The sequence below is a fragment of the Felis catus genome, chromosome B4 (assembly GCF_018350175.1).
Source record: "Felis catus isolate Fca126 chromosome B4, F.catus_Fca126_mat1.0, whole genome shotgun sequence".
Taxonomy (NCBI): Eukaryota; Metazoa; Chordata; class Mammalia; order Carnivora; family Felidae; genus Felis; species Felis catus.
The window spans coordinates 73204125-73231692 of NC_058374.1; the positions used below are offsets into that span (position 1 = coordinate 73204125).

The window sequence follows — 27568 nt, forward strand, 5'->3', positions numbered from 1 at the left end:
CGAAGCCCCGTCTACCACACGAGGATGCAAGGGTTAAGTCTGTGACATGGAAGAGGCCCTCACCCAACCCTCCTGCCACCAGAACTATGAGAAATAAATTTCTATTGCTTATAAGCTACCCAGTTTGTGGTATTTTATTACAGCAGCCTGAACAGATAAGCCACGAGCTCTGCTTTAAGTTACTACTGCACATTGGTCCCTAGAAATACTTTCTGGGTCAGTTTTTGAGAAGATTATTAGTGACTTGGTTGCTTGTCAGCAGCTGATCAACAACAGGAATTTCTAGGAACCTCATATTCAATTCCTTGGTTCTAGGCCTCTATCCAGAAAAAAGCTGGTTTTCCAAGCACTATTCACTGATGAACAAATAATCTCGTATCTTGTTGCTTAGCAAGTAAACTGAAAATAAAAAAGATGAAGTCATCTACACTTACCAGTCTTTTAACAAAATCAGCTTCACATAGCAATCTAGGAAGTGAAGATATGCTTCAGAATGTCTCTAAAATTCTTGTGCAGTGTCTGCAACATGTGAGAGCCAAAAGAGTCAACTAATACGAGGTATGCCACCTCATACTAAGCTTTACAGTGACCTATAACTTAATTATTGAAACAAAGCATTTTTAAAAGGTTACAATGAATAAAGAATAAAACATCTCCAAAGTGAAAGGCAAGCCGGAAATCCTCAGGCAGAAAATATAGATTAAACTGAAAACAGGAAAACAGTTTTTCAAATGTTAAATAATTATGGAAAATTAGAGTTCATGAACGCTATGCTCTAAAAGAGAAATTAAATTTCCTATTTCCTTTTACATTTAATGTAACATCATCTCCTCAACAGAGGTTACACTGTTACACACAAGATCACACATATACTAAAAAAAAAAAAAAAAAAAAAAAAGTAACTGACAAACCATATTTAACCAAAATAAGGAGATTCAAGTAGCCATTACATTCCAATATTGATAAGTAAACTGAGAAGTTCTGGTTCTGAGTAAAATGGAGTAAGCACATTCCACCTTGTTAATCTCACTGACTGAAACTATAAAACCCAGACAGAATAAATGGAGCAGCTAATTGAAATTTATAAAGTAAATAATAGCAGGTAGACTGGGGAAGAGCCCAGAATCTGATATATTATCAAACTGGTAGTGGGCTTTTAATTTTTCCCATCTAGTTTTGCCCCAGCCTGGGCTTAACGGAGCCTAAAACCCAGAAAGTGGCTGTTGGTAACAATGGAGAAAGCAAAAGCTCTAGGAAAAAGCCCTCTATTTCTATCCAAAGAGTAGAAAAGGAGTCCCCTAACTGCTTAGAAAGAGTAAGGGAAATCTCTTCTTTCTTCTGTTCTTCACTCCCCACAACCCAATTCCCAAGCAATCTTACGGTGACAGCTGCAACAGTGGCAACAGCAGAGCCAGCAGGAGCCTAAAACTCTTAAGGAAAGGGACCATCTTCACTGACTGAAGAAACTGGAATAATTTCAATTTTTCTCCTGTCTTCTGGCACTTGGCTCCAGATACAACTGTAGAAAATACGCACCACAGTGGAACAAATGAAATGAAGATTGGGGTTTCTAGCCAGAGGATAGAAAAGGGATGGGGGGGAGGTCCCAGGGACCTAGAAAATACCATGGACATAACAGAGAGGAAAGCACTTAGCAACTTATAAGTTGTTTATGAACTCCTAGCTCACCCCTAAGCTGCACACCTATAGATTTAACCCTAAGTAGCATGCTGGAGGCTCTGAAGACTAAAATATAGGATAAACCCCCATGCAGGTCAGATTGGCTACTGGGTAGTACACATATGGGAAAAATCCAAATAGTACTGCAAAGCTTTTGAAAACAGAACAGATTAAAACTGCAACCTAAAGAAAGATGGTTGGAGCCTGTGGCCTAAAATCCAACTGAATCAACTACCTGTCCAAACAAAAATCTCAACATTCTCCATATCATTTAAATAAGACACTAAGATTCATATCATAATGTTCAAAATCTCCAAAACACAACCCAAAATTACTTGGCAGAGAGAACAGAAAAATCTCAAAACTCCTATAGGAAAAAAGAATCAACAGAAACAACACTAAGATAACACAGATATTAGAGCACTGAATGAATTATCTGACAAAGACTTGAAAGCAGGTATAAAGATTCTCAAGAGCAAATATTCTTGAAATAAATTGAAAACTGGAAAGTCACAGCAAAAAGAAAAAAAAATACTTAAAGAACCATCAAATGGAAATTTTAGAACTGAAAAATGCAATAACTAAAATAGAAAATATACTGGACTCAATAGCAGAAAGTCAGTGAACTTGAAGACAGATCAAAAGAAGGTACCCAATGTGAACAACAGAAAAAATATTGAAAATATCAGTGTTTCAGGGACCTGTGGGAGAACACTAAAACCCTAACATTCACATCAAGAGTCCGAGCAGAGGAAAATGAGTGCAGTACAAAAAAAGGAAGATGAAGAGAAATAATGGCCAGAAACTCCCAAATTTGGTGAAGATATACAAACCTCTAAATTCAAGAGTCTCACAAACTCCAAACAGGATAATGATCATGCTTAGACATATCACAGTCAAACTGCTAAAAGTTACAAATAAAAAAATCTTGCAAGCAGACTGAAAAAACAAGGAATTAATTATGAGGGGAAGGTGGGTTAATGATTTGAATAACTAGTGACATCTCATCATAAACTACATTTATCCAGGGCCAGTTGGCTGACTCAGTTGGAAGAGTTTGTGACTCTTTATCTCGAGGTTTTAAGTTGGAGCCCAACATCAAGTGTAGAGATTACTTAAAAATAAAATCTTAAAAAAAAGAAAAAGAAAAGAAACTACATAGACCAGAGGAAGTGGAACAATATTCTTGAAGTGCTTAAAATAGAAAAGAACCGTAAACCTAGAATCCTCAATCTAGTGAAATCATCCTTAAATACAACATGAGAAATGACAAAAGAGCAACAGAAGTGATAAATATCTGGATAAATATAACTAACTATCCTCCTCTTGAATTCTTTAAAATGTTTGGCAATTAAAAGCAAACATCACAATACTTTCTAATAGAATTCCCAATGCATGTAAATGTAGCACAAGACAATTACAACATACAGAGAAAAGGGTAAAGGACCTACAGGGTGATAAGATTTCTGTATTTCACCTGAAATGATAAAATACTGATTCTAAGGAAACTGTGAACAATAAATGGACATATTACAATCCTTAGAGTAATCATTAAAAAAGTGATATATAGGCAAAAACACAATTAAGATGGAATACTAAAAAATGTTCAAATAATCCAAAGAAAGAGGTTACAGAAGAAAAGAGGGAACCAAAAAAATAAAATGGTAGAATTAAATCCAAATATATCAATAGTTAAAATACATGAGATGTAGCGAAAGCATGACTGCATCAAAGGTCAGAAAAGGTCTCAAATCAATGACCTAAATTTCTATGTTAAAAAACTAAACTAAAATTAAATAAAAATGTATACAAAGCAGGCAGAAGGAAGGAAATAAAGTAGAAATCAATGAAATTGAAAACAGAAAAACAGAAAAATCAATGAAACCCAAACCCCATTCTTTAGGGGAAAAAAAATCAATGAAATTTAAACCTCTGGCGAAACTAAGCAGAATACCACTGAATAGCCCCAGTACTGTTTAAAGAAATTAAATCTAGTCCTCCCAAAACAGGAAATCCCTAGGCCCACATAATTTCCCTGGTGAATTTTACTAAACATTTAAAGAAGCAATACCAGTTCAACACAATCTCCTCCAGAAAATGGAAGATAAATACTTCCCAACTACCCTGATACCAAAACCAAAGATAGTATAAGAAAGAACTGATAAACTAGATATAATCTAAATAAACGAACTATGGTGCATTCAGCCATACAATGGAATACTACTCAACCAAAATAAAAACAAAAACAGAAACAGAAAAAAGGAATGGACCAGAGCTTCACTCAACAACTTGAATGAATCTTAAAGACAATATACTGAAAGAAGCCAGTCCCAAAAGGTCACATACTACACAGTTGCATTATTATATGATATTCGCAAAAGGTAAAAACTGTAATGATAAAGAATTGTTATCAGTGGTCACCTGATAACAATTTGAGAAAGGTTTAACTACAAAGATAGCATGAGGGAGCTTTTTGGAGGTAATGGAACCATTCTAAATCCTGACTCTGATGGTAGTAATACAAATACACGTATTAAAAGTCACAGAACTACACACCCAAAAAAGGTCAATTTTAACACATGTTAGTAAAATTTAAAATGTTTTAAAAGTAAAGACTAACATGAAAAAACAATTTTGGGCTAGAACATAAATTGTTAACATTTTTAACAAAGGTATGGCTTCACTGACACCTTCATAGTCTGTCTTTCCAATGGTTCTATACTATCACCAACACAGAAGCCACCCACGGTTATATCACCACTGATAAGCTTGAGAGGAGGTATTTGAATTTCCTATTTCTGGTTCCTACATTTCTGTAACACTAAAAGATCGTGTATTCTATAGCCCATGGAGACAGAGAGATTAAAAGCAACAGGCACAATTTTACAACCCCACTAAATTCTTTTTTTTCCAGTATGTTTTTTTTATGTTTATTTTTGAGAGAGAGAGAGCAAGCAGGGGAGGGGTAGAGAGAGAGGGACAGAGGATCTGAAGCAGGCTCTGTGCTGACAGCAGAGCCCAATGCAAGGCTTGAACTCATGAACCACAAGATCATGACCTGAGCCGAAGTCAGAGGCTTAACCAACAGAGCCACCCTGGCGCCCCACAACCCCACTAAATTCTAGGGCAGTGTAGAAATAGATCAGTTCCAATACCCTACTAATGGTATGGAGCTGACCAGTTTTTCATTGTTTGGGGTAAGAAAGGCACTACAGTTCACTCCCCAATTGGGTTACACTCTTATGTGACAGGTGTCCACTCTATGAGAATACATCTATGATGCAATACTTTATTTCTTTTGAGAGACAGAGCATGCATACATGTGGGAGGTAGAGGCAGAGGGACAGGGAGAGAGAGCATCTTAAGCAGGCTCCAAACACAGCACAGGGCCTGACACGGGGCTCACTCTCACAACCATTAAATCATGCCCTGAGCTGAAATCAAGAGTCAGACACTTAACTGACTGAGCCACCCAGGCACCCCACAATACTTTATTTTAAAAAGAAAAACAAGGGGCACCTGGGTGGCTCAGTCGGTTAAGCGTCCGACTTTGGCTCAGGTCATGATCTCACAGTTTGTGGGTTCGAGCCCTGCGTCGGGCTCTGTGCTGACAGCTCAGAGCCTGGAGCCTGCTTCAGATTCTGTGTCTCTCCATCTCTTGGCCCCTCACCTGCTCATGCTCTATGTCTCTGTGTCTCTCAATAATAAATGTTAAAAAAAATTTAAAAAAACAAAAAACAAAAACAAAAAACAAGTGCTTTCTATGTGCATGGATACATTACCATAAAGAGTTTGATAAATCATATGAAAGGCTTCCACTATTTCTTCAAATGAGAAACATTATAGGGCAGTATCCTCTTATGTTGTCCAATAATTTCAATATATATTCATGCAATTCTGTCACGGTTCTTAAGATCAAGTCCCACATTGGGCTCTGTGCTGAGAGTGTGGAGCCTGCTTGGGATTCTCTCTTCCTCTCCCATGCCCCTCCCCTGCTTGTGCGTGCACATGCTCTCTCTCAAAATAAATAAATAAACTTTAAAAAAAACCTACTCAATATTTCTGCAGTTCTTCTTTAATAACTCCACCGCTGCTTAAGGTATGGTGGAGGGAACAGAAAGGGGAGCTGCCTACAATCTTCACTTGTCTTCAAGATTCTCCTCTCCATTTTTGCATCCCCATCTACTAAAACACAATAATATAACTAATTCAAGTGATAGAGGCAAACTTAAAGCTCTTACATTTTTGGTTTCTTTTTACCAGTAATTCCTCAATGCTTATTATAGGTCCCTTGAGAAGAGTAACAAGTGTGGAAAAGCAGAGTTTACATTCAGAAGATTAAGTATTATGCCTATTAAAGACAAAAAAAAAAAGAAGAAGAGATTCATTTCACAATCAAACTTCCCAAGAGAACTATCCCAGGAGGAGCCCTTGGGATCAACACCATACCCTCTCACAAGCAGAACAGCCAAGAGAAGAAAGGCATCCTGGATGGAAGTACAGGAAGCAGAGGAAGAACTGGTATCTTTTTATCTTTTTTTCTAATCCAAAACAGAAACACTGTCAATTATATCTTTAACTTAATCCTTGTCCTATGTTAGAAAGACTCCCGACCCGAAACAGCAATCTTGGTCAACCCACATCCCAAAAACATATATATAGCACAGGAAACACCTGCAAATAAAGAAACAAATCCTAAGAATTAAAGAAGAGGAATTAATGACAATAAGTGACTGCATACGAATGCTTGTTGCAGAAGAATGGAAATGGGATTTCATCTATGACAACAGGGAAAAAAGGGACAATGTTCAAAACACTGCTTCTAAAATACTCCTCTGTTCTGTTTAAACAAAATTTTACCAACCTTACTTACATTATAGTTTCAACTCCAGAAATTAGTCTCTAATTTGTACAGATGCTAAATGTCTTGAGGAACTCTTTGGTTCCTCAAGAATTGTCACTCTCTAATACTTTCTAAATTGGTACAAATTGCTATAGTGAAACAAGTATTGAAAAAAAAAAAAGCAATTGTTTGTGTAGTAAGCAAGACATTCACTCTCTCTTTACTCCAGCTCTGCCTATTATCTGAACTTCTTAAACTTGTTAGGTAGTTATCTCAGATAAATACCATTTCATGTTACATAGGTATATAATCAATGTAATCTCAAATGAATATTTCACACATAACAAGGCATTACACAATCCTACTTCTATAAAACATTACTATTCTAATCTGGAAATACATGACTTACAATGAAAACTTACTTTAAAAATAAAAAAAGAAAGAACATTCTTTTACATTCACATCAGGCGTGGGCAAATATTGGGATTCTTTCCTAATGTAATTTTACTATAAATGCTTCAAATGCCCCAGGAGCTGGACTTCTGGGTATGTTTTCCATACTATTTCTAGCTATTACATTCTGACATTTCCTAAGTTATCTCATTTAGCCTTTACAATATTTTGCAAAGACATCTCCATCTTATATACAATGAAATTCAGTAACTTGTCTAAGGTCACAAAGTCAGTTATAAGTAGTAGGATTGGAATTCACTAGCCCTTTGTCGGAAAAGAAAACAGATCCTAATCCAAGTCACTAGATATTAAAAGTATTAACACTTCAGTAATAAATGGAAGACAGAGGTTCTCAGGAGAGAAACAGTAGCTATAAAAAATAGAGAAACAGGGGCGCCTGGGTGGCTCAGTCGGTTAAGCCTCCAACTTCAGCTCAGGTCATGATCTCTGTGCTGATGGCTCAGAGACTGGAGCCTGCTTTGGATTCTGATTCCATCTCCCTCTGCCCCTCTCCTACTCAAGCTCTGTCTCTCTCTCAAACATAAATAAACAATAAAAAAAACTAAACTTAAAAAAATAGAGAAACAAATGGAAATTTTAGAAATGAAAAATACAGTATCTGAAATAAGATTTCAACAACAGACTGGAAACATAAAGGAAAGAGTCAGTAAATGTGAGAAAGAAATGATCTAATCTGAAGAACAGAGAAATGAAAGAGTGAAAGAAAATGAAGAGTCTCGGGGTCCTCTGGACAACATTCAAAGTTCTATTTTTGCCATTTGAGTTCTAGAAAAATAAGAGAAGGAGACCGGTGCATAAACAAATTTTTGCAGAAATAATTTCCAAAACCTTCCCAAATTTCAAAATTCACAAATTTTAGGACATACCGAATAGGATTAACTCAAAAGAAAGATAAACATGCTCAGACAAATCATAATCAACTGCAAAAAAGTAAAGGTAAAAGAAAAAAAATATATTTAAAATAGAGAAACAGCATACAGAGGAAATTGATGATTCAAATTACTGTAAACTTCTCATCAGAAACAACGGGATCCAAGAAGCCGGACATGTTTAGTGCTAAAGAATTGTCAACCCAGAATTCTATATCTAATAAAGAAATCTATCAGAAATGAAAGTGGAAAGTTTTCAGTTAAGAAAAACAAAGAAAAAGCAAGGCTATTTTAAAACATATACTAAAGGAAATTCTTCAAGCTGAGGAGAAATGAGAGAAACTTGAAATTTCATTAACAAAGAACAAGAAAATAGTCAACAGCTAAAATAAGAGACTACTTTTCTCCTCTTAAGTTCTTTAAAAAATATATGATTACTGAAAGCAAAAATTACATTACTGTCTGGTGGATTTTCATTCCATATACATGTAATCATACAACAACTTTAACATAAAGGTCACTGGGGAAGTTGTCCGGCTGCTACATTCATTTTAAGTGATAAAAATATTAACTCCACATAGATTGTGAATGTCTCAGTATACATATTATAATCCCTAGAGCAGCACTGTTCAACAGAAATACAATGTGAGCCACATATGTAATTTTAAATTTTCTAGTAGCCATATTTTAAAAGTTAAAATATCAATCTAGTATATTTTATTAACCCAATATGTTTAAATATTAACATCCAACATGTAACCAGTAAAAAAAAAAACTTATTAAATGAGACACTGTGTATTCTTTTTGTGGTAGTAAGTCTTTGAAATCTGGTGTGTATTTTACATTTACAGCCTATGTCTCCATTCAAACTGGCCACATTTCTAGTTGTCAAGAGTAAGCCTAAAGCAACCACTAAAACATAATTTAAAGAGATACAGTCAGAAGGTCAATAGATGAACTTAAAGTAGAATATTAAATATATTCCCATAATTGAAAAAAGGGCAGGAAATGGGGAACAAAATAGTATATATCAATAATTACATGTAAATAACCTAAACACACTAAATAAAAGATCATTAGATTAGATTTTACAAAAACACTGAATTACATACTGTCTACTAGAAACTCAATTTTTTTTTTTTTTAATTTTCTATTTGAGTATAGTTGACACACAATGTTACATTAGTTTCAGGTGTACAACAGTGATTCAACTTCTCTACATGTTATGCTATGCTCACCCCAAGTATAGTTACTATCTGTCACCATACAATGCTATTAGAATATTACTACGTTCTCTATGCTGTGCCTCTTATTCCTGTGATTTACTCATTCCATAACTGAAAGCCCTTATCTCCCACTCCCCTTTATCCATTTTCCCTATCCTCCCACACTCCCCTTCCCTCTGGCAACCATCAGTTTGTTCTCTATATTTATAGGTCTGATTCTGCTTTTTAAGAAACTCACTTTAAATACAAAGACATAGGTCAAAATGAAAGAATGGAAAAAGACATACCATAGCAGTAGTCAAAGAAAGTTGGAGTGACTATACTAATATAAAATATATTTTAAATTTATCTTAAGGGCTTGATTGGCTTTGTTTCTCCTTCATTCAATTTTAGTTTCATCTACTTCTGTAGCAGTTTTGAAAAAATAAAGCTATTTTCTGTTTCATGCATCTCCCTCATATTACTCATGTTGACGTCTAAGTAACTGCACATGTACAACAGTTCCTAAAGAAATATGGCCTTAATGCATTAAAGCTGTCCTATCTGAAGGCTCTTCTATGATAAGATTTTCAGGTGAATGACAGCTTACAAATTTTGTAAGTTATTAATATTTATTCCCATTAGAACAATAATTTAAAGAAACAATTTTCTTGACAGGTGATCTAAGCATACAAAATAGTGTTACAAGTATATTTACCTTAACAGATCATTTATCATTTGTAAGCTATTTCACTGATCCCAGAGAATTTTCAAGGCAGTGTTGCTGTGGCTGCTCTCTTTACGATTTATATTTGTTTTTGCTTACTTTAAGCTGCTGAACTACTACTTTGGCCAGGGTATTGAGCCTGGCATTGGAATACAAAGACAGATAAAGATACTATACCCCTTCCTGCTGCAAAAAGTAGAGCTGGAGAAATAGGATACAAAAGATGAACAACAGAATAGCATATGCTAAGCGCCAAATGTGAGCTACAGGCATTTTCAGGACTCATTTAGTTAGAAAGAACTCATTTAGGACAGCAATAGGAGATAAGGGTAAAGAATAATCATGGGCCAGAATGTAAATGGACTTAAAAGTTTAAGTCCAAGGCAGGACTTAAATTTTGTTTTGTAAAAACGAAAATCACTAAGGAAAAGTACACCTCTATCCCATTTATCTATTTTGACATGTTTAAAATGGGGGTTTTGAAAATAATGCAGCAGCAGGAAGTGGAAGAAGAAAGAAATGTATGGAAAAGTACTTAGGAAAAAAATGGAAGAATACTGGGGAGCAATAAAGTAGGCCTGATTAGGAATAAGCCCCTCAAGGGCAAAGGCCATGTTTCATTCCCAGACCTAAGAGACACATAGATATCAACAAACCTGGATCACAAGATTATCGGTAGGGAAAATGCTCATCCAGCAATAAACTGTGACATGTCTTTGCACATTTAATACTCAAATACCAAACCTCAGTACATTTTAAAAATTAAAACCACCTGATATATCTTTGCACATTTAACCCTCAAAATACCATACTACAGTACATTTAAAATTTTTAAACACCAGCAACATTGAACGTTAGTAACACTGCATTAAAAAGGTTTGAAAATCACTAAGTGGAGTTAACTTAAGGGTATAAAACAACAGAGATGGAGATAGCTACTATTACCACTAGACTTAGGCAAATGTTACTTAAAAATTAAAATAGGTGAGGACACTATTAAGTCACCAATAAAAGGTAACAATCAGTATATGGGACAACTAGAATGCAAAGCTAGGTCGAATGGACTATTTATTTTATGTTTATATTTATTCTGATGTCTATTTATTTTTGAAAAAGAGACAGAGCGTGAGTGGGGGAGGGGCAGAGAGAGAGGAAGACACAGAATCTGAAGCAGGCTCCAGGCTCTGAGCTGTCAGCACAGAGCCTGATGCAGGGCTTGAACTCACGGACCATGAGACCATGACCTGAGCCAAAGTTTGACACTTAACTGTGACACCCAGGCACCCCTCCAAAGAACTATTTTCACTTTACTGTCAAAATTACGTTAAGAAGACTCCCCTAAAAGTACATCTGAGAACTCTCGGATAAAAGGGAAAATAAGGAGGAAGATTAGTCTTATTGCTAACAGAGATGTGAGATGGGTTTAAATTTTAAAGTGAGAACATATCTGATCATAATTTTCATTAAAAGTTTTGGTGTGATAATCTTTTATAGAAACAATAAGTACAATCTTTAAGAAACATATCTGTATGTTGGTTTTCTCCCTGGAGGTGTTGGAGTCCACATTAATGAGCAAGGTGTCCATATGTAGGATGGTGAGGGAGCCCAGAGTGAGGTACTAGATAGAAGTCAAGCAGAATGGTAACATCCTCAGTATGAACTATCTGAGGAGCCTAAAGTGAGGAATGCATCTTGGCACAAGAAATCAGAGCCTAAGAAGAGTGAAAATGATATTCACAGGAGAGAAAGCAGCAGTGGCAACAGAAGTTTGGCTACATTTTGGTGACTGATCCCAAGGATATTGGGAATCAGGGTTCTCCTTGTAAGAGAAGAGAGTTATAAATTTGGAAAGGGAGAAAACGAGAACAAACGCTAGAAAACAAACACGTTTTGAAATTGGAAAAATTGGTACCAGCTCATGGTTTTCTATATATAGACACAGAAATATATACATCACCCAAATCGAGGTTTTCTAAATACCTTTCGCTGAAAGAAACCACTCCTTGGAGAAACAGCTGATTCTATGGCTACAGCAGGGAAAGTATGTACAAGGTGAACCTGGGACATTTTCTTGCATCAAACTAAGGAAGTGCTCAAAGCAAGTCAAAACACAGAAACTAGCTGGAAGGGGCTTTCAGTGGCCAAACTGGGACATTTTGAGAATAAATAGCAAATGTGATAAAGATTTATAAAGTTTCAAAATACTTCTCCACAAAATACTTATTAATTACTAAGGCGGGGGGGAACTTTAGTGAAGAAGCTTGGGAGAATTCATCTAACTCAAGTGATCAAAGTGTACATCATCAGCGATGGCACAAACTGAAATCGTATGCCACAGGATAGGATGCAATGAGAACACACAACATCATTACTGAGACACTCCTGCCAAAAAACACAATTTGAATCCAACCATGAGGAAATATCAGGCAAATCTAAATCGAGGGACATCTAACGACAAAACTAACCTGTAATCTCTTGAAGTGTCAAGGTCATGAAAATCAAGAAAAATCTGAGGGATTGTTCTAAGTTGAAGGAGTATAAAAAGACATTACAATTAAATGCAATACAGAATTATGAACTGGATCCTCCTGTTTACAAATGAAATTACTGTGGAAACTGACAAAACCTGAGCAAGGTCTGAGAGTTAGATTGTAGTAATATAGTGATGTTAATCTCCTTATTTTGATATATTTTATGTAAAAGAAAGTCTTTATCTTTGGGGTGATGAGAAGATATCTGCAGCTTACTCTCAAAAGGCTAAAGGTTTTAAAAAACTTCTTTGTATTGTACTTGGGACTTAAGCAGGATGGGTGTCTTTGTATTCTACTTGGAACTTTTCTGAAAGTTTGAAATTGTTTTAAAAAAAGAAAAAGATTATCTACAATATTCATTTATAGTACCTAAAACTAGCATATAAGTAAAATGGTACTCCCTCCAAATGAAGAATATGTGTTTGCACCTCTTCTTATTTTAAGTAAAGACTCTGCTTTATTATTTACGGGATTCTCAATGACCCACTATATATACCCACTGTCGAATACAGTAACAACTATTTTGTTCCTCGGTCCCACTGGCCATATTTCAAATGCTCAACAGCCACATTAGCTACTGTATTGGCAGCAGCCACACAGTATTTCTATCATCACAGAAAAGTCTACTACTAGACAGCACTGACCTAGAGTTTGAGAGGCCAACTGATATAATGAGTAACTAAAGGCCCAAGAGTCAGATGGAGTGGAGTATTTCTTAGCAAGTCATTAAACTTCTCTAGAGCTTCAGACTCCTTTCTGTAAAATGGATTAATACACCCAACATTTCAAGGCTACTAAAAAGATCAAACGAAAATTTATGTAAAATGTCTAAAACAGAGTGACTGGCACATAGCAAATATTTGAGAAACATTAGGTATCTTCTGTAATGTGGGCAGATAATTTCTTAACCTTTGATATCAGTTCTTTTACATCTAGTCAAGCAATTACAGGAGCATCAGTTTGAAAATAAGAAGCTTACTATCCGGCTTATTAAAAAGGCCAATGAGCTTCATATTGTTAAATTCAATGAAAAATCTTAAGCTCTTACATTACTCAACTCTCATCAACACTTGACCCTACTGATTACTCTCCCCTTGAAATACTCTCTTCCTTTGGTTTCTACAATACCACACTCAACTCATACTTCTTTGACCTTCACAGTATTCTTTGGGAGCTTACATTCCTTCCTCAAACTTTTTATATTAGGGCCACTGTGATTCCATTCTAGTTATATTCCCTCTCTTAGACAATTGATTCCACCTATAGTTTCAACTACTTACATAAATGACTTCAATTTTCTATTTCCAGCTGATACCTCTCTTCTGAAATTTAGAACCATATTATCTAACTGCCTATAAAAATTTCCATCTGAAAGTTCCAGAGGTTCCTTAAATACAGTATGTCAGAATCAAAAGAACCTTGGTCCTTATGTGGTATCACCTTCCACCCAGCTGTTTACCTCTGAAATTTCTATCTCCCTCACTTTGGATCCATCAACAGAGGCCTGGTGACTACAAATTTCATTCACTTTTGCCCACCTCCAAATCAAGCTATCCTCATCTCTTTTGGACACTACTATAAGAGTCTTAACTAATTTTCCCACATCCACTCTTGCTGCTTCTCCTCCCTTTCAAAACCCATCACCATAATCATAATTCTGCTTTCTGTAACTACCAAAAATAAGTATAATTTGGCTTCTAAAAGACATCATTTTAAACAGTAAGATAGTTATACCACTCTACCCTTAGCTAAGTATTCTTAGTTCCTTCTATACCCTGATAAATCAGTTCCACGGTCACATTCTGTCATCCTCTACTTTAAAAATATGTCCCCTGATCTGAACGTATATCATGGATAAAAGTAACTTAGCAGTTTATGCAAAAGACTGCATAAAGTTTCAAACCACAATTACTATTTTTATTGCTTTAATGTCTCCAGCTGAAAGCAGGTTAATCTATTAAATATTTACTAAGCACCTACTATGTGCCAGGCATTGTTCAGGTGTTTGGGGACAAAACAATGACCCAAAGTGACAAATCCCCTGTTCTCACAGAACTTGCATTAAAGCAAAGAAGAAATACAATAAATTTAAGATAATAAATTATACAGTATATTAGAAATTGATAAATGCTATGCAGAAAATCTGGCTTAAAAAGTGGTAGGAAACATGGGAAGGTCTGCTGTCTTACAGAGTAGTCAGAGAAAACTCTCAGTAGCATAGTGGAAGCTGACTGGACAAAGTGAGGTAATCAAATCAGAGAGGAAGAGGAGACGCGAAACACTCAGCCTGGTAGACCGTAAGTACCATGCATTTTACTATGACTGAGAAGGGAAGCCATTTGAAAAGAGAAGTGACATGATTTGACAAGTTTCACCAGGATCACTCTGGCTGTTGAGTGTTAAACATCATAGGTAAACAGAAGTCATAGTGAGACTTTTGGAAACTATTTTGCAAGTGAGAGATGATGGTGTTGTTTTTATATTTGTAAAACTTTATGTACCTAAGTACTAGAAAGAACAAAGTCACAACTTTAAAAAAAGACAACAATGATAACACAAAGATGAATCTTGGGAACACCAAGATTTTAACTCTGAGCTCTACTCAGTACTAATACCAGTTAGTACAATTCAGATGCAAGATAAGGTGCGAAGCTATTCACTTATTCTTTCGGAAAGAGACCATAATTAACAATTTAGGTTTTGAGCCTCTTTATTTCACTGCGCTAGGTAAGTCAAGATCCAATCTACATCACTAAAACACCAGGATAGATGGTGGCAGAGCTTCCTAATGGGAAGTTCCAATGAAAATTATTCTAAGGTTGACTCTTTTTATTACCTCTACATATGCCAGTCTCTTTAGTTAGGTTTTACAACCATCTCTCACTGGTGTACCTAAAAAGTTCAGTAATAAGTCAATGAGTAGTATAATACTGTACTCTGCTCCTACTAAAACATGCTATTAATGGTGAATCAACAACATCATGTAACTGCACTGTTTCATCCTATCTCTAGTTAATAGCACAGCTTTTCAGGAAAAATGCCTAGCCACACTGCCTCGTGCCCAAAAAATAATGCGGAAGCTGAGTGACCCCTGAAAAATTTTGATTTTAACTCATGGACTCCAATAATAGCACATAAAGATGTATCCCAAAAATCACCCTTAAGATTTTCTCCATGACACGTTTCAGGCAGCATATTTACAAACAATTTTCTATTCTTTTCTACAGTTTTATACCCTCATGACATACTGAACAATGTTTTCGCAGTGTGAGTACACAAGGAGTAAGCAAACGACCAAATCTTAGCCCACCAAAAATCTTAAAATGTACTCAAATTCTCTGGTAAAAAGGTCACCATCTAATGAAGTAAAACTGAATGATTATAAACATATTTGCAAGCACTGAAAAATATTACAAAGAAAAAGCGGCAGCTACAGTAAGAATTACAAACTTAAAAACCCATATTGCATAAACACAATACGAAGTAGATTCAGATTATCCTTAAGAGAATAAAACAAAAAAAAAATCCAAAGACAATTTCAAAATTTCATCTGCCCAATAAAACAACAAAAAAATAAAAGTCCCACAAGCTTTTTACTGCAGCTCTTAACCAATAGCAAAGAGGTGAGATGATTAAGCTAACTGCCAAAGATATAGGAAGAAGAAAGCAATGGTCTGGAAAGAGACTTGATTCTTATCAAAATTTTAATACAATTACCAATAAAATTCAAAAACAGCAATTATTTAAGAATGTTTTGCCTTCAATATTCTGCTGAGGTAAGCAGTCCTATGCTTGAGTTAACTTTTAAAATGAAAATTACATCTATTAATATGCTTTTTTCCGTAATTCAATGAAAATTCACAAATTGGGAAAATTTAACATCAGCATCTACCAGCCAAACATTAAAAACTTTTCGATCAGTTTTGCTTAAAGATCTCAGTTCACTGTTGGTATGATAAAAGATGTTAATTAAAACGTAATCCAATATTAATGATAATCACTCAACTCGTAGACGCTGACAGAAATACGCTACAGAAATACGCTGGGGGTATTTTACAATTCACAACATTTGAATCTCTGAGTGTTTTCATCAACCACTTAAACCAGGGGTTTACTTTTAAAACAATTTTTCAAAATGCATATGGGTGCGAAGACAGCCAGCAATCCGTAAGAAACGTCTTTGATGGTTCAAAATTCCCAGGTGAGACGAGGAGCGACTCATTAAGCTAAGTTTAGATCCGGCCCTTTTGTGGTCAGCCCAGGAAAAGGGTTTAAAAATTGTGGGGGCGGGGGGGGGGGGGGGGGGGAACAGTTCGAAATTCAGGACGTGGGGTAAACGCCGATGCATAGCAGCACCGGCTCTTCCCTATTCGCGCACTGAGAGGTCACGACGTAGTAAAGTTTGGTTTCACGAGCGGGCTTGGACACTATTGACAAAAGCAAAGTCTTCCAAGTAAAGCGAACTTGGGGGTCGGAGAGCGCCCGGAAGCCCAGCCAGACACGTTTCCACTGCAGGGAGGGGGTGCCTGTGTGGCGACTCGGTCGTGGAACCTCTAGCCTCAACACCCCCCCCCCACCGGACCCCGCACCCGGCAGGGGACAAGCTTCGCCGGCTGAAGCGGCGGGGAGGCGGGTAGGCCACAAGGAGGAAATGGGACAGAGTGTCGACTGTGAGGCGGCGGCGGCCGAAGCGGGGCCTCCCTCGCAGGGTAGCGAGAAGGAAGGGGGGCCCTCCCCGCCGCAGCTTCCCCTGCCTCGAGAGGCAGCTCCAACTTTCCTCCAAGCGCAGAACGCCGCCTGGGCCGCGCGCGATTCCGAAACTTTGTCCGCCCTCCTGTCGCCCCGGGCCCGCTCCTCCGCTCTGCGCCGGCCCGTAACAGCCCCCACTTCGCCCGGACAGCCGCCTGAGCCCATCCGCCCCCGGGGTCGGCCCGTGTTTACCTCAGGCCGAGGTCGAGGCGCTTGCTCCGGCGGCGGCGGCGGCCCCACTGCAGGTCCCTAGGTCCCCGTCACGACGCCAAGTTCCCCAACATGGACTCCTTCGTCCGCTCTGAGTTGTTCCGGGGGCCGCTGGAGCGCCGGCTCTACCGGCCGGGTCGGGAGGTGGCGGCGGAGCAAGGAGCGGACCCGGGCTGCGCTGCTCCGCGCGACTTGCGCCACCGCTGCTCCCCCTCCCCCCGCCTTGTCTGGCCTCCTCCCTCCCCTCCCCGCGCGTGCCCTCCCCCTTTCTCCCCCTTCGCTCCGCTCCGCTCAGCCGCGCCGCCACATGTCGGCGCGCTACGGTGACGACGGCGGCAGCAGCACCCGCAGCCCTCTCCCTACTCGTTTGCTGGGCCCTGCGCGTACCGCTGCAGCGCTCAACCGGACCACTGGGGGGCGCTGGCAAACCACCCTTAGCGACGAGGAACGTGGCGGGCGGAGTGACGTCACGCGGCCTGTGAGCGGGCGGGAGGACGGCAGCGAGTGGCGCGGGCTTCTGGGAAACGTCTTCCGCAGGCTGTCATCCTCCCACTCGGCGGACTCTGCGCAGGCGCAGTGTGTAAGGCGCTCGAGTTGGCGCTGCTTTGGCGGCGCAGTCGGCTAAGACGCCGTGGACAATGAAGGAAGCCCTTGGGGACCTGGACGTGAGATGGTTTGCGTGGCTTTTGCTACCCTATCTTTATGGTAATCTGATATTGAAGAATGCTATTATGTTGTTTGGCGGTGGATTGAGTTTTCACCCAGCACCATTGCCCACCTGAAATACATCCTACAGGGAGGTTGAAGTGTCCCTAATTTGTAAACCCAACTCTTTTTTCGTCCTGGCGGGCATTTAAAAAATGCCTAGGGGAAAGGTTCTCCCTGTGGCTCATCGAGCCTAGGATATCCCCTTATCTTAATTCCCACAACGAAAAATTAAAAACTTGATTGTGATTAGAGGACCTCCACTTTGTGGTCAGACAATGACGTGATCATTCAATAATTTGTCGGGACCTGCGACGTGGAACATGTGTGCCTTGTTTACTTCCCGTCGGGTCGTTAGATCTTTGGTTTTACCTCAGAAACACCTTTACACTTTTTCAAAGCCACTGACTTCAACCTCGTAGTTTGGCGTACAGTTTCTGCACGCCCCTGACTGCTCTTCCCGCGCCGGCATCCACCCCTCTTCTTCCAGGTGGCCCTTCCAGTCCGGGGCCCCCGCTGTCGTCCAGCTAACAGCTCCCGCGGGAGGCGGCCAACATGGTTTACCCCAGGTCCCAGTCACATCCAGCCTTGCGGCTCGCATCTTTCCCTGCTGCCAGCCCCCTTCCCTTTCTGTGCGCAGTGCGCTTCCCTAACCACGCCAAGCCTTGCCCAGAATGACAATCCTCCCCGCTTTCTCGATGCCCCGCCGGCTGGCCACTTCGCCGCCCTCGCCCAAACCAGGCCGGTTGCCGTGTCCTCCCCACCCCCACCCCCCACCCCCAGCTCCCCGTACTGTGAGGTCGCTTCTATGGCACCGTCATCCTATGCATCGTGTTCGGTCTGCTCCGTGTCTGCCCCACACTGCCAATGTCTTACCACTTTCACAACAACAGCTCCTGGCACAGTGCCTGTCACTCGGTAAGAACTTGGTAAATATTGCTGGAGGAATATATGAATAGCAGCCTTGTGTCTGTTTCAAAGTCTTTGGAGTTTTACAATGATACAAGGTTTGGGGATTTTGATGGGCTTCGCTGTTTGAAAAATTTGAGGGAACCATGATCTAGAGGAGTTAAAATGGTTTTTACTGATGGTAGAACAACATTTTTATCAAACGCCTTTCCCTGTCACTATTCTACAAGCACTGTAATGAGCCATCCAACAGAATTAGGCTGTAGCTTTGTCACGTACACATGCACATCTTCAACCGAGAGAATGCGACCCCCCCCCCCCAGGAGTGTAACTTCAGATGGAGACTAATGGGGCAACGTTCTTCTGTAGGTATTTTATGAAAATATATTTATTTGTTAAGAAAGTGTTCGTCCTTAAGTTTAATTAAAGTTTAAATGATAATATCTGGCAATAGAAAACTATTTAAAAAACAATAGCACTATACCATTTCAGCAAAACTAAGCAATATGAATTAGGGTTTTTTTTTCCCCTCCTGGGGCCATTTCCTCTTTATCATTTTATTTTCATCATGATAAGTGTACTCATTAATCCCTACCCACCTCCCCTCTGGTAACAATCAGTGCTCTATACTTAAGAGTCTGTTTCTTGGTTTGTCTCTTTCTCTATGTTCTTTTGTTTTGTGTCTTAAATTCTACATTTGAATGATATCAAATGGTCTCTGTCTTTCTCTGACTTATTTCATTCTTTTTTATGGTTGAATAATATTCCATCATACATATATATACCACACTTTCTTTATCCACTCATCCAGCAGTGGACACTTAGGCTACTTCCATAGTTTGGCAATGGTAATGATGCTGCAGTAAACATAGGGGTGCATTTATCCCTTTAAATTAGTGTTTTTGCATTTTGGGGGTAAATACCCAGTAGTGCAATTCCTGGATCGTAGGGTAGTTCCATTTTTAATTTTTTGAGTAAGCGCCATACTGAACAACATGAATCTTTTGTTCTATTTATTCTCTAGCAGATAATTAATTTCCACTTTTTTACAGTTGGCTTCAGGTATTATGTAAGCATGTTTTAAGAGAAAAATGCTCTTAGTGCTAATGTACGAGTGGTTTCTACTTTCATGTGCAAACGGAAAAGAGGGTGGTTGTTTGTAATAGGCCATCTCTTGCCTCCCCAGGGAGAAGACTATGTGTATTTCTGTACATGCAGCATCCTCCTAATTATGTTTGCATGTGACAATTTGTTACTCTCTCTGTGGTTCTAATACTTTTTATTTACGATATAATAAAGAGATATGGAGTTTTAAATAAATGATATACTGTAAAATGCAAGAGTAAAGATTGATATACCAACCATCACTGTCAACATTTAAAATTTGATTATAACCATAAATTACAGAAATGATACGCATCATAAAACAACCTTCAGCTGAATGCCCAAATGGCTTGTTGTATTTTACCTGGCACTTAAAATATCAAATATGTCCCACAGCAACAGAAACCCATACTGGCATCTTTAAAAATAAAGGGTAATCAGTGTATTGATTTTGACAGAGCATTACCAGAGATAACTGCTATAATTAATTTTACTACTATAAGTTGAATGCAAAATAAAATTGAAATTAAGAAGTAGAATCACTGTGTAAAGACACTGAGTTAAGATGGAAACATGACTCCAATATGGACTCTCACTTGATACCTTTGCAGTTTTGAACAAATTGCCTAAGTTTTTTGGTCCGCAATTTTAATATCTATTACAGTGGAAATTTTTATTTTAATGATCTCTGTGGCATTTTTGTAACAGGAGTGTTTGAATTCCAAGGGTGTACAGTTTAAGATTCTTATAAGGAAAAAAAATATATCTATATATACACACACACACACACACACACACATAATATCTTTGTAGGGATTGAAAAATACATGCCATGGGGAAAAGTTAGTTTACAGGAATTAAAAAAAAAAAAAAAAAAGGCCAAACGGTTTATCCCTGTTTTCACAACTGTGAAGAATTTTAATCAAAATGATACTGATTACCCATTTTCTATGTGGAGTTAAATTTATTTCAGCACTAATCAATTGGGCGTCTACTATGTCAGAGGTGCTATGAGGTGGTTATAGAATGAATGGCCAGTGTCTCAGAGATAGTTTAGTGGGTACAGATAAGACAAGTACAAAAACTAAGAAACAATATAAGTGTCATAAAAAGAATAAAAACAAAAGGGCTGGGTGGGAAAGGGAGTGTCAAATGAGGGAGAGAATACAAAAAGGACCAAGGACAATTTCATAGAAGACCAAATCTGAGCAAAAACATAGGTATTATTCCATACTGAAAAGTCCAGTTTCTCTCAGGTTGGTCTCCCATTCCCCACAGCACCTCTTACCATTTTTTGCAACTCCCCTCAAGTCTCAACCTCATAGTCACTGCCGCGGAGCCCCTCAACCCTGAGCCCAACAAAAGATCTCACCATAGCCTTTAACTTCCTCACCTTCTTTCCCTATCCCTACAAAATCTGTCTCTAACTGTCCATATTCACGCACACTTGTTTTCCTCCACCACAGAGGAAGTGCTAGGTGTTGCTTAATGCTTAGCCTTCTACTTGTGCTGTAGATCTGTTTTTCCCAGACTCTGGGATTTATAGACCATTAACATTTCTAACAGTTTAGGAACTGACACAGACAGGGCTGCTATCTTTTTAATGTTGATGAATAACAGTATACATTTTCAAAGTCCTCCCATTTCTTATCACCTGGATTTCCTTTTTAAAACATGCACTTTCAACACTAAAGAACTAAGTTTTTATTAACTGTGCTGTTTATTTGCATTTCCCCGTGGAACAGTGAAGCTATCACAGTCTTGGTACTCTTGGGATTCTGCTCTGAAATGGATCCTCTCCATCCCCTCAGGGCCCACCCTATGGGTTACTCTGTCTTCAATATTTTCAATCTCTTCTTTACCGGAGATTAACTTCTCTTTCTTCTCTCTAAATCTAAAAATGGTTTATATCTAAGACTACTTCCTCATTTCACTTTCTACTCATTTAAAAGGTAATAAGCATTCATTTTAACAATTCAGACAACACAGAAGTATAACAGTATATTCAGAAGCAAATAAAGAAAAGGATAGTTTTCCTCTCCCCATCCCAATCCTAGATAAAATGAGTGTTAAAAGATTAATGATTTGGGGCACCTGCATGACTCTTAGTTTTGGCTCAGGTCATGATCTCATGGTTCAGTTCATGGGATCAAGCCCCACATGGGGCTCTGCTCTGACACCGTGGAGCCTGCTTGGGATTCTTTCTCTCCCTCTCTCTGCCCTAGCCCCGCATTTTCTCTCACAAAATAAATAAACTTAAAAATATTGTTTCTCTCCATACTTTTCCCAATGGTTATAGAAACACATATAAATAGAAGTTTTGATTTTTATAAATAATGAATCAACATTTTTCTGCACCTTTTTCTTACTGAAGAGTTTATCATGGACACTCTGATCTACCTCATTCTTTTAACTAGCTGCACAATAAACAATGTGCCATAATTTTTTAAGCTATTCCTTTATTAGTAGGTAATGTAGATTTGTCCAGATTTTGTACCATTATAAACAATGCTAGAATGAGTATCCTTATATGTGTATCTCTTTTAAACTGTGCAGTTTCTTTCTACAGAATCAAATCCTTAAAGTGAGATTGTTGAGACAAAAGATATGTGCACATTTTGATAGATACTGCCTGTAGAGGTTATATATGCATTTTGTTTGCTTGTTTTGACACCCAGTATCCATCTCCCCTTTTTCTGGTAACAGCACCTCATTATCTTTAGATGAATTAGTTCTCTATTAATCTGTGGATTTACAAATGGCATGGACTCCTCCATTGGCTTCTCTATTTGGTCAATAAGAGTATAATATCACACTTTATAGGTATAATATTCTATATTTCAGGGATGGGCACATGACTCCATTGAGGCCAATAAGAATTAGATTAGGGACTTTTCTTCTCTGCTATATTGTTGCTATAAGGATATAAGCTCTATTTGTGAAGAGAGACCTGTACTGAAAATGATTTTCACTCAGAGGAAGACAGAACTAAGACATGGAAAGAAACTAGATTATAATGATAACATTCAAGTAGATTCCATCTAGCTATATCTAGATTTTCAGTTATGTGACTCTGTAAATAACTTTTGCGGGGGGTGAGTTGGGTTTTCTGTTACTTGGGACCAAAGATGTCTTGAGTGAGACACTGCCAGATTACCTCTAGAATTACTGCAGTTCACGTGCCAACCAAAAGGTAAAAGAATGTCTATTTATCCATCTCTTGCCAGGACTGAAGCATGAATCTTAAACTTTTGTCAATGTAATGTGCATTAAATGCTATCTTACTGTTACTTCAATTAGTGTTTCCCTGAGTACTGATAGGGCTGAACTTTTTTTCATGTATTTTTGGGTTGTGTGTATAGCCTTTGTATGTTTTCATACTATTTGTCTTCATCTTTTTCTGGTCTTTTTATAGGATTTTTTTTTGTCAGAGCTCTTAACCCTTGGTGTTCCATATATGTAGGTACTATTTTTTTATCATAATCATCTTTTGACTTTGTTCATGGTGGCTTTTGTCATAAGAAAGTCATAATTTTTATACTGTCAAACTCATCCATTCACTCTTAAACCCACAACAATTAGGCTTATGTCACCACCACTCCATTGAAACTGCTCCTCAAAAAAGTCACCAGTGACCTCATACTTACAAGGTGCAACAAACTATAGTCCTTAGCAAGCAGTTGTTATCTTGTATTGACTGCCTAGTGTGTACCAGGCTCTGTGCTAGGCATAGGTGGTATAAATAAGATACTGTTCTTGCCCTTAAAGACTTGACAATTTAGTGCAACAGTCAAGCAAATGAAATATTTCAATATGTAATTGATGCTGATGTTGAGTTTGTGTTATGGGCTGAATTGTGTCCCCCCAGAGTTCATGTATTTAAGTCCTAATCCCTAGCACTTCAGAATGTAATTGTATTTGGAGACAAGGTCTTTAAAGAGGTGATTAAGTTAAAATAAGGTCCTTAGGGTAGGCCCTAATCCAATATGACTGGAGATTAGGACATAGAGATGTATGCATGCAGAGGGAAAACCATGCAAAGGCAGGAGAAGATGGTCATCTAAGCTAAGGAGAAAGGACAACGTCTTAATCTCAGACTTCTAGCCTCTAGAACTGTGAGAAAATAGACTTCTCTGCTTTAAGCACTCTGTGCTGTGGTACTTTGTTACGGCAGCCCTAGCAAATGAATATATCTGTCTCCACAACATCCCTTCCATCCCTCCCCATCTGTGTGGTTGTAGAAGGCAAAGATTAAAACATACCAACAATTCCAGGAGTGAACTGATTATTTTGAAGCACTCAAGGTAATCCCATATCTCTTGCCAGTAAGTGGCTTAAGAAACCCAGCCTTTGACCAATATGTGTCTCTGAACCTTGAATTGCTAGTGACTCTGAGAAAGATTTTTCCTTATTCTTTAAATAAAGCTACTAAAAGCCTGTTCTCTTTCCATTTGGAATGTGAGGGCTGAGAATATAAACCCTGGAATTACTGCAGCTACTGTCAATGTGAACAAAGCTAGCTCTAGAATAATGCTGATTTTGTGGAAGGCAGAGCAGAGAAATGGAGCAAAACTGGGTCCTTGACATCATTAATCCACTAAATCAAATCAATCCTGATAGCTGTGCAGTTATGTGAGCCAATAAAGCCCCTTTTTATTTAATAAATTTTGATTTTTTACAAAAGGTCTTAACAGTTATAAGGTACATAGGGAAGGGGAACTTCTCACAGGTCACATTCCCTAGGAAATATGCTTTGAGATGAAGGCTCAGGGACAGAAATTTCATTGGGGAGTGCTCTTGGGATCCACCTGTGGAAAGAGTAAAGGAAGTAAGATTGAACAGAGGAAGAAGTTGTGTTGTGATGCAATCCAGCAAAGACCTCAGCCTTTCTACAGAGAGCTCTGAGGACTTTATGCTTACCTCAGTGACCAGTCATTTTGTCTGAGCCCAGAAAAGTAATCTTCTTGAGCTTACTTGAACTTGAAGTAAATTCTGAAGTAGGATTCAGTTGAAATCTATCATCCTCCAATACTTCTAGCAGCAGGTGGAATGATTTCAGTCCTGGATGGGGAGATCTCTGCAGTGTACCATGATATCCATGGCCATCAACCCCTTTATATATATAATACATTCTAGGAGAATCTCTTCCAAAGTTCTATCAGATCTCTTTTCCTGGAGAAATTAGAAAAAGCGTTGGTGGGATTAATTACAGCCCTTAAAGCTGTTCTTGGGGCCATAATTGAGGTTGATCATCTCCTTTCTCTGCCACCCATTCTAGATTCCCCTCACCCTCTGCTTGTCAAGGTAGCTTATTTAGTGCAATGACCTAGACCCTCTTCCCTCAGAGGACTTAGCCATTGATCACCAAGTCCTTCTCAAGTTGTGGCTGTTGCACTTATCCATGTACTACCTAAGTTGGTCAAGTGGAAACCAAGATACCCAAATGGATTACCTGAGTATGAAATGTATTCTTTCCTGTCTCTATTGCATAACAGCTGCCCTACTGAAGATCAGGTTCAATTATACTCTCCTGCTGGTTTCTTGGAATGAAGATCCTAAAGTGACCAGGAGTAGCTGGGGTTTAATGGGACTTTTCCTGAGGTTGCCAAAACCTCTAACCACTGTGGAAAGAAGGTTAAAAATCCCGCAAATGAATCTCTGGTAATCAGTGTACAGAAATATTCCTACTTGCATGCTACAGCTACTGCACCCATGTATTCGTCATATTGGGAACCCTGTACCGTATAGTGAATATCAATTTAGAGTTTACCTTGAGTCCTGGAGGATGATGTCCCTCCTCACAAGGTATCCTTTGCAAGCTAGCACCTCAGCTGAATCTTCCACGGGTCATTCCAGTGCTCTATGAGTCTAGCAGTTTGTCTAGATGGTATAGTTTATGAAAAGATCAGTGGATCCCATATACGCACTGCTATACTAATGCCCTGGTCATTGGACCAAACACTTTAAATTCTCAGTAGTACTAGCTAAGACACTTCAGCAATAGGTCTAACTTGGAATATGTTTATATTCCAGTCAAGATAGATTGATACTACTTCCAGGGTGGAACAAGTCCAGTGTAGACAACTTGCCACCAAGTACCTGGTAGGTCTTCTAAAGGGATGGTGCCATATTGTGGGCCAAGTATTGATGGGTCTTTGTTGCTGGAAAGTCAGATATTTGACAGTGACAGTAGGTAGATAAGCCTTGGTAAGTGGGAGCCCACGCTATTCGGCCCATGTATAATCTCCATTCCTGTCTCCATTCTTATTGTGTGCCCGTTGTACCAATACTGCTGTAACTAATGAAGAGACTCAGTGATGTTATCTGGACAAGTTATTGTTTCTTGTTGTTGTTTAGTCCCTCTTCTGTAATGGATGCTCTCTGTTGGGCATTAACATGTGAAACAAAAATCTTCACATCTCATATCCACTTTTATAGATTCATCCGTACGCCTCTTTCCCAGACCCCTTTATCTCTTGTCTTTCTCCCCACAGACTCTGACCAAGCAGACAAGCCTTTTGCCAGCACCCATGACTTTCTACTCAAAGTAAACTATCAGATGCACAAGTCAAAACTCTGCCCACTTAAAGGTATTCTCCTCTCTGCTGTTTTCAGGGCCACTCCTAAGTGGCTGCCTGTGGCACTTGGACATTGGGACGGCCACATTTAGGTCCCCTACATCCTAGGGTACCAATGGAAGAAAGGAAGGCCAAGCCAAGCATGAGAAATAATCTTTATTGGACCCAGACCAGGAGTTCATAGGTCTTGAGGACCTCTTTGTATTTGTCAGTTGTGTTCTCTACATTCTTCTTGGCCTGTTTCTCCTGCCTCATGAACTACCACTTTTTTCTACAATGAGTCTTGGCCGTCTCCTTTCTCTTCTCCTCTAGGGTGGCTATCATGGCCTGTACTTCCAGGAGAACTTGCAAGCCAGGTGCCTCAGGTAGGCAAACTTCTGAGTAGGCTTCAGGTGCACAACCTTAGGGCAGTAAAAACCACCATCCACTTTTTCTTATGAGGTAGGGGTGATGGGACCAGGAGTGGGATCCTGTTAAATACCCTGAGGCAGTCCAGGGTGGCTGGACCTTACTTGGCCTTGAGCAGCAAAATGCCTTGTACCGTTATTTCAACAGATGTAGCTAGGGGACTGGAAGAGGTAGGGCCCACAGGACGAGTTGGTGTTCATGCATTTGTGGAAGAAGACCAAGTATTGCAACTTGTTTCTGCAGAAATTGCCATAAATGTGGATGCCCTCACAGTGCATGACCACCAACCTCTTCCCTGGAAGTATTACTTAGCCATCAGGCTCACTTGACAACACAGGAGATGGCCTTGGCTATCCATGTACCACGACTAGCCCCAACACCATCTTTGGCAGCTGCCTGGGAAAGGCCAGTAACTATTCAATGAAAGATAGTTAAGACTCCAGGGGTGCCTGGGTGGCTCAATCAGTTGAGCATCCAACTCCTGATCTCAGTTCATGATCTCATGGTTTCTGGGTTCAAGCCCCACGCTGGGCTCTGTGGTGAGTGGAGCCTGCTTGGGATTCTCTTTCTCTCCCT

General features: G+C 38.9%; 1 protein-coding gene and 1 pseudogene across 3 annotated transcripts in view; both read right to left on the reverse strand.

Moving 5' to 3' along the window:
* SCAF11 (SR-related CTD associated factor 11) overlaps window positions 1-17529 on the reverse strand; it is a 71438-nt gene extending 53909 nt beyond the window's left edge. For 2 of the 3 annotated variants that reach the window (XM_023256983.2, XM_023256980.2), the window contains exon 1: window positions 17271-17528. The gene's annotated coding sequence lies outside the window, so the exon portion shown is untranslated. Of the gene's footprint in view, window positions 1-17270 lie in introns of all 3 variants that reach the window. The other variant, XM_023256982.2, reaches the window with a different exon arrangement.
* Window positions 17530-26740: 9211 nt separating this feature from the next.
* LOC101086488 lies at window positions 26741-27350 on the reverse strand (annotated as a pseudogene).
* Between the last annotated feature and the right edge of the window lie 218 nt (window positions 27351-27568).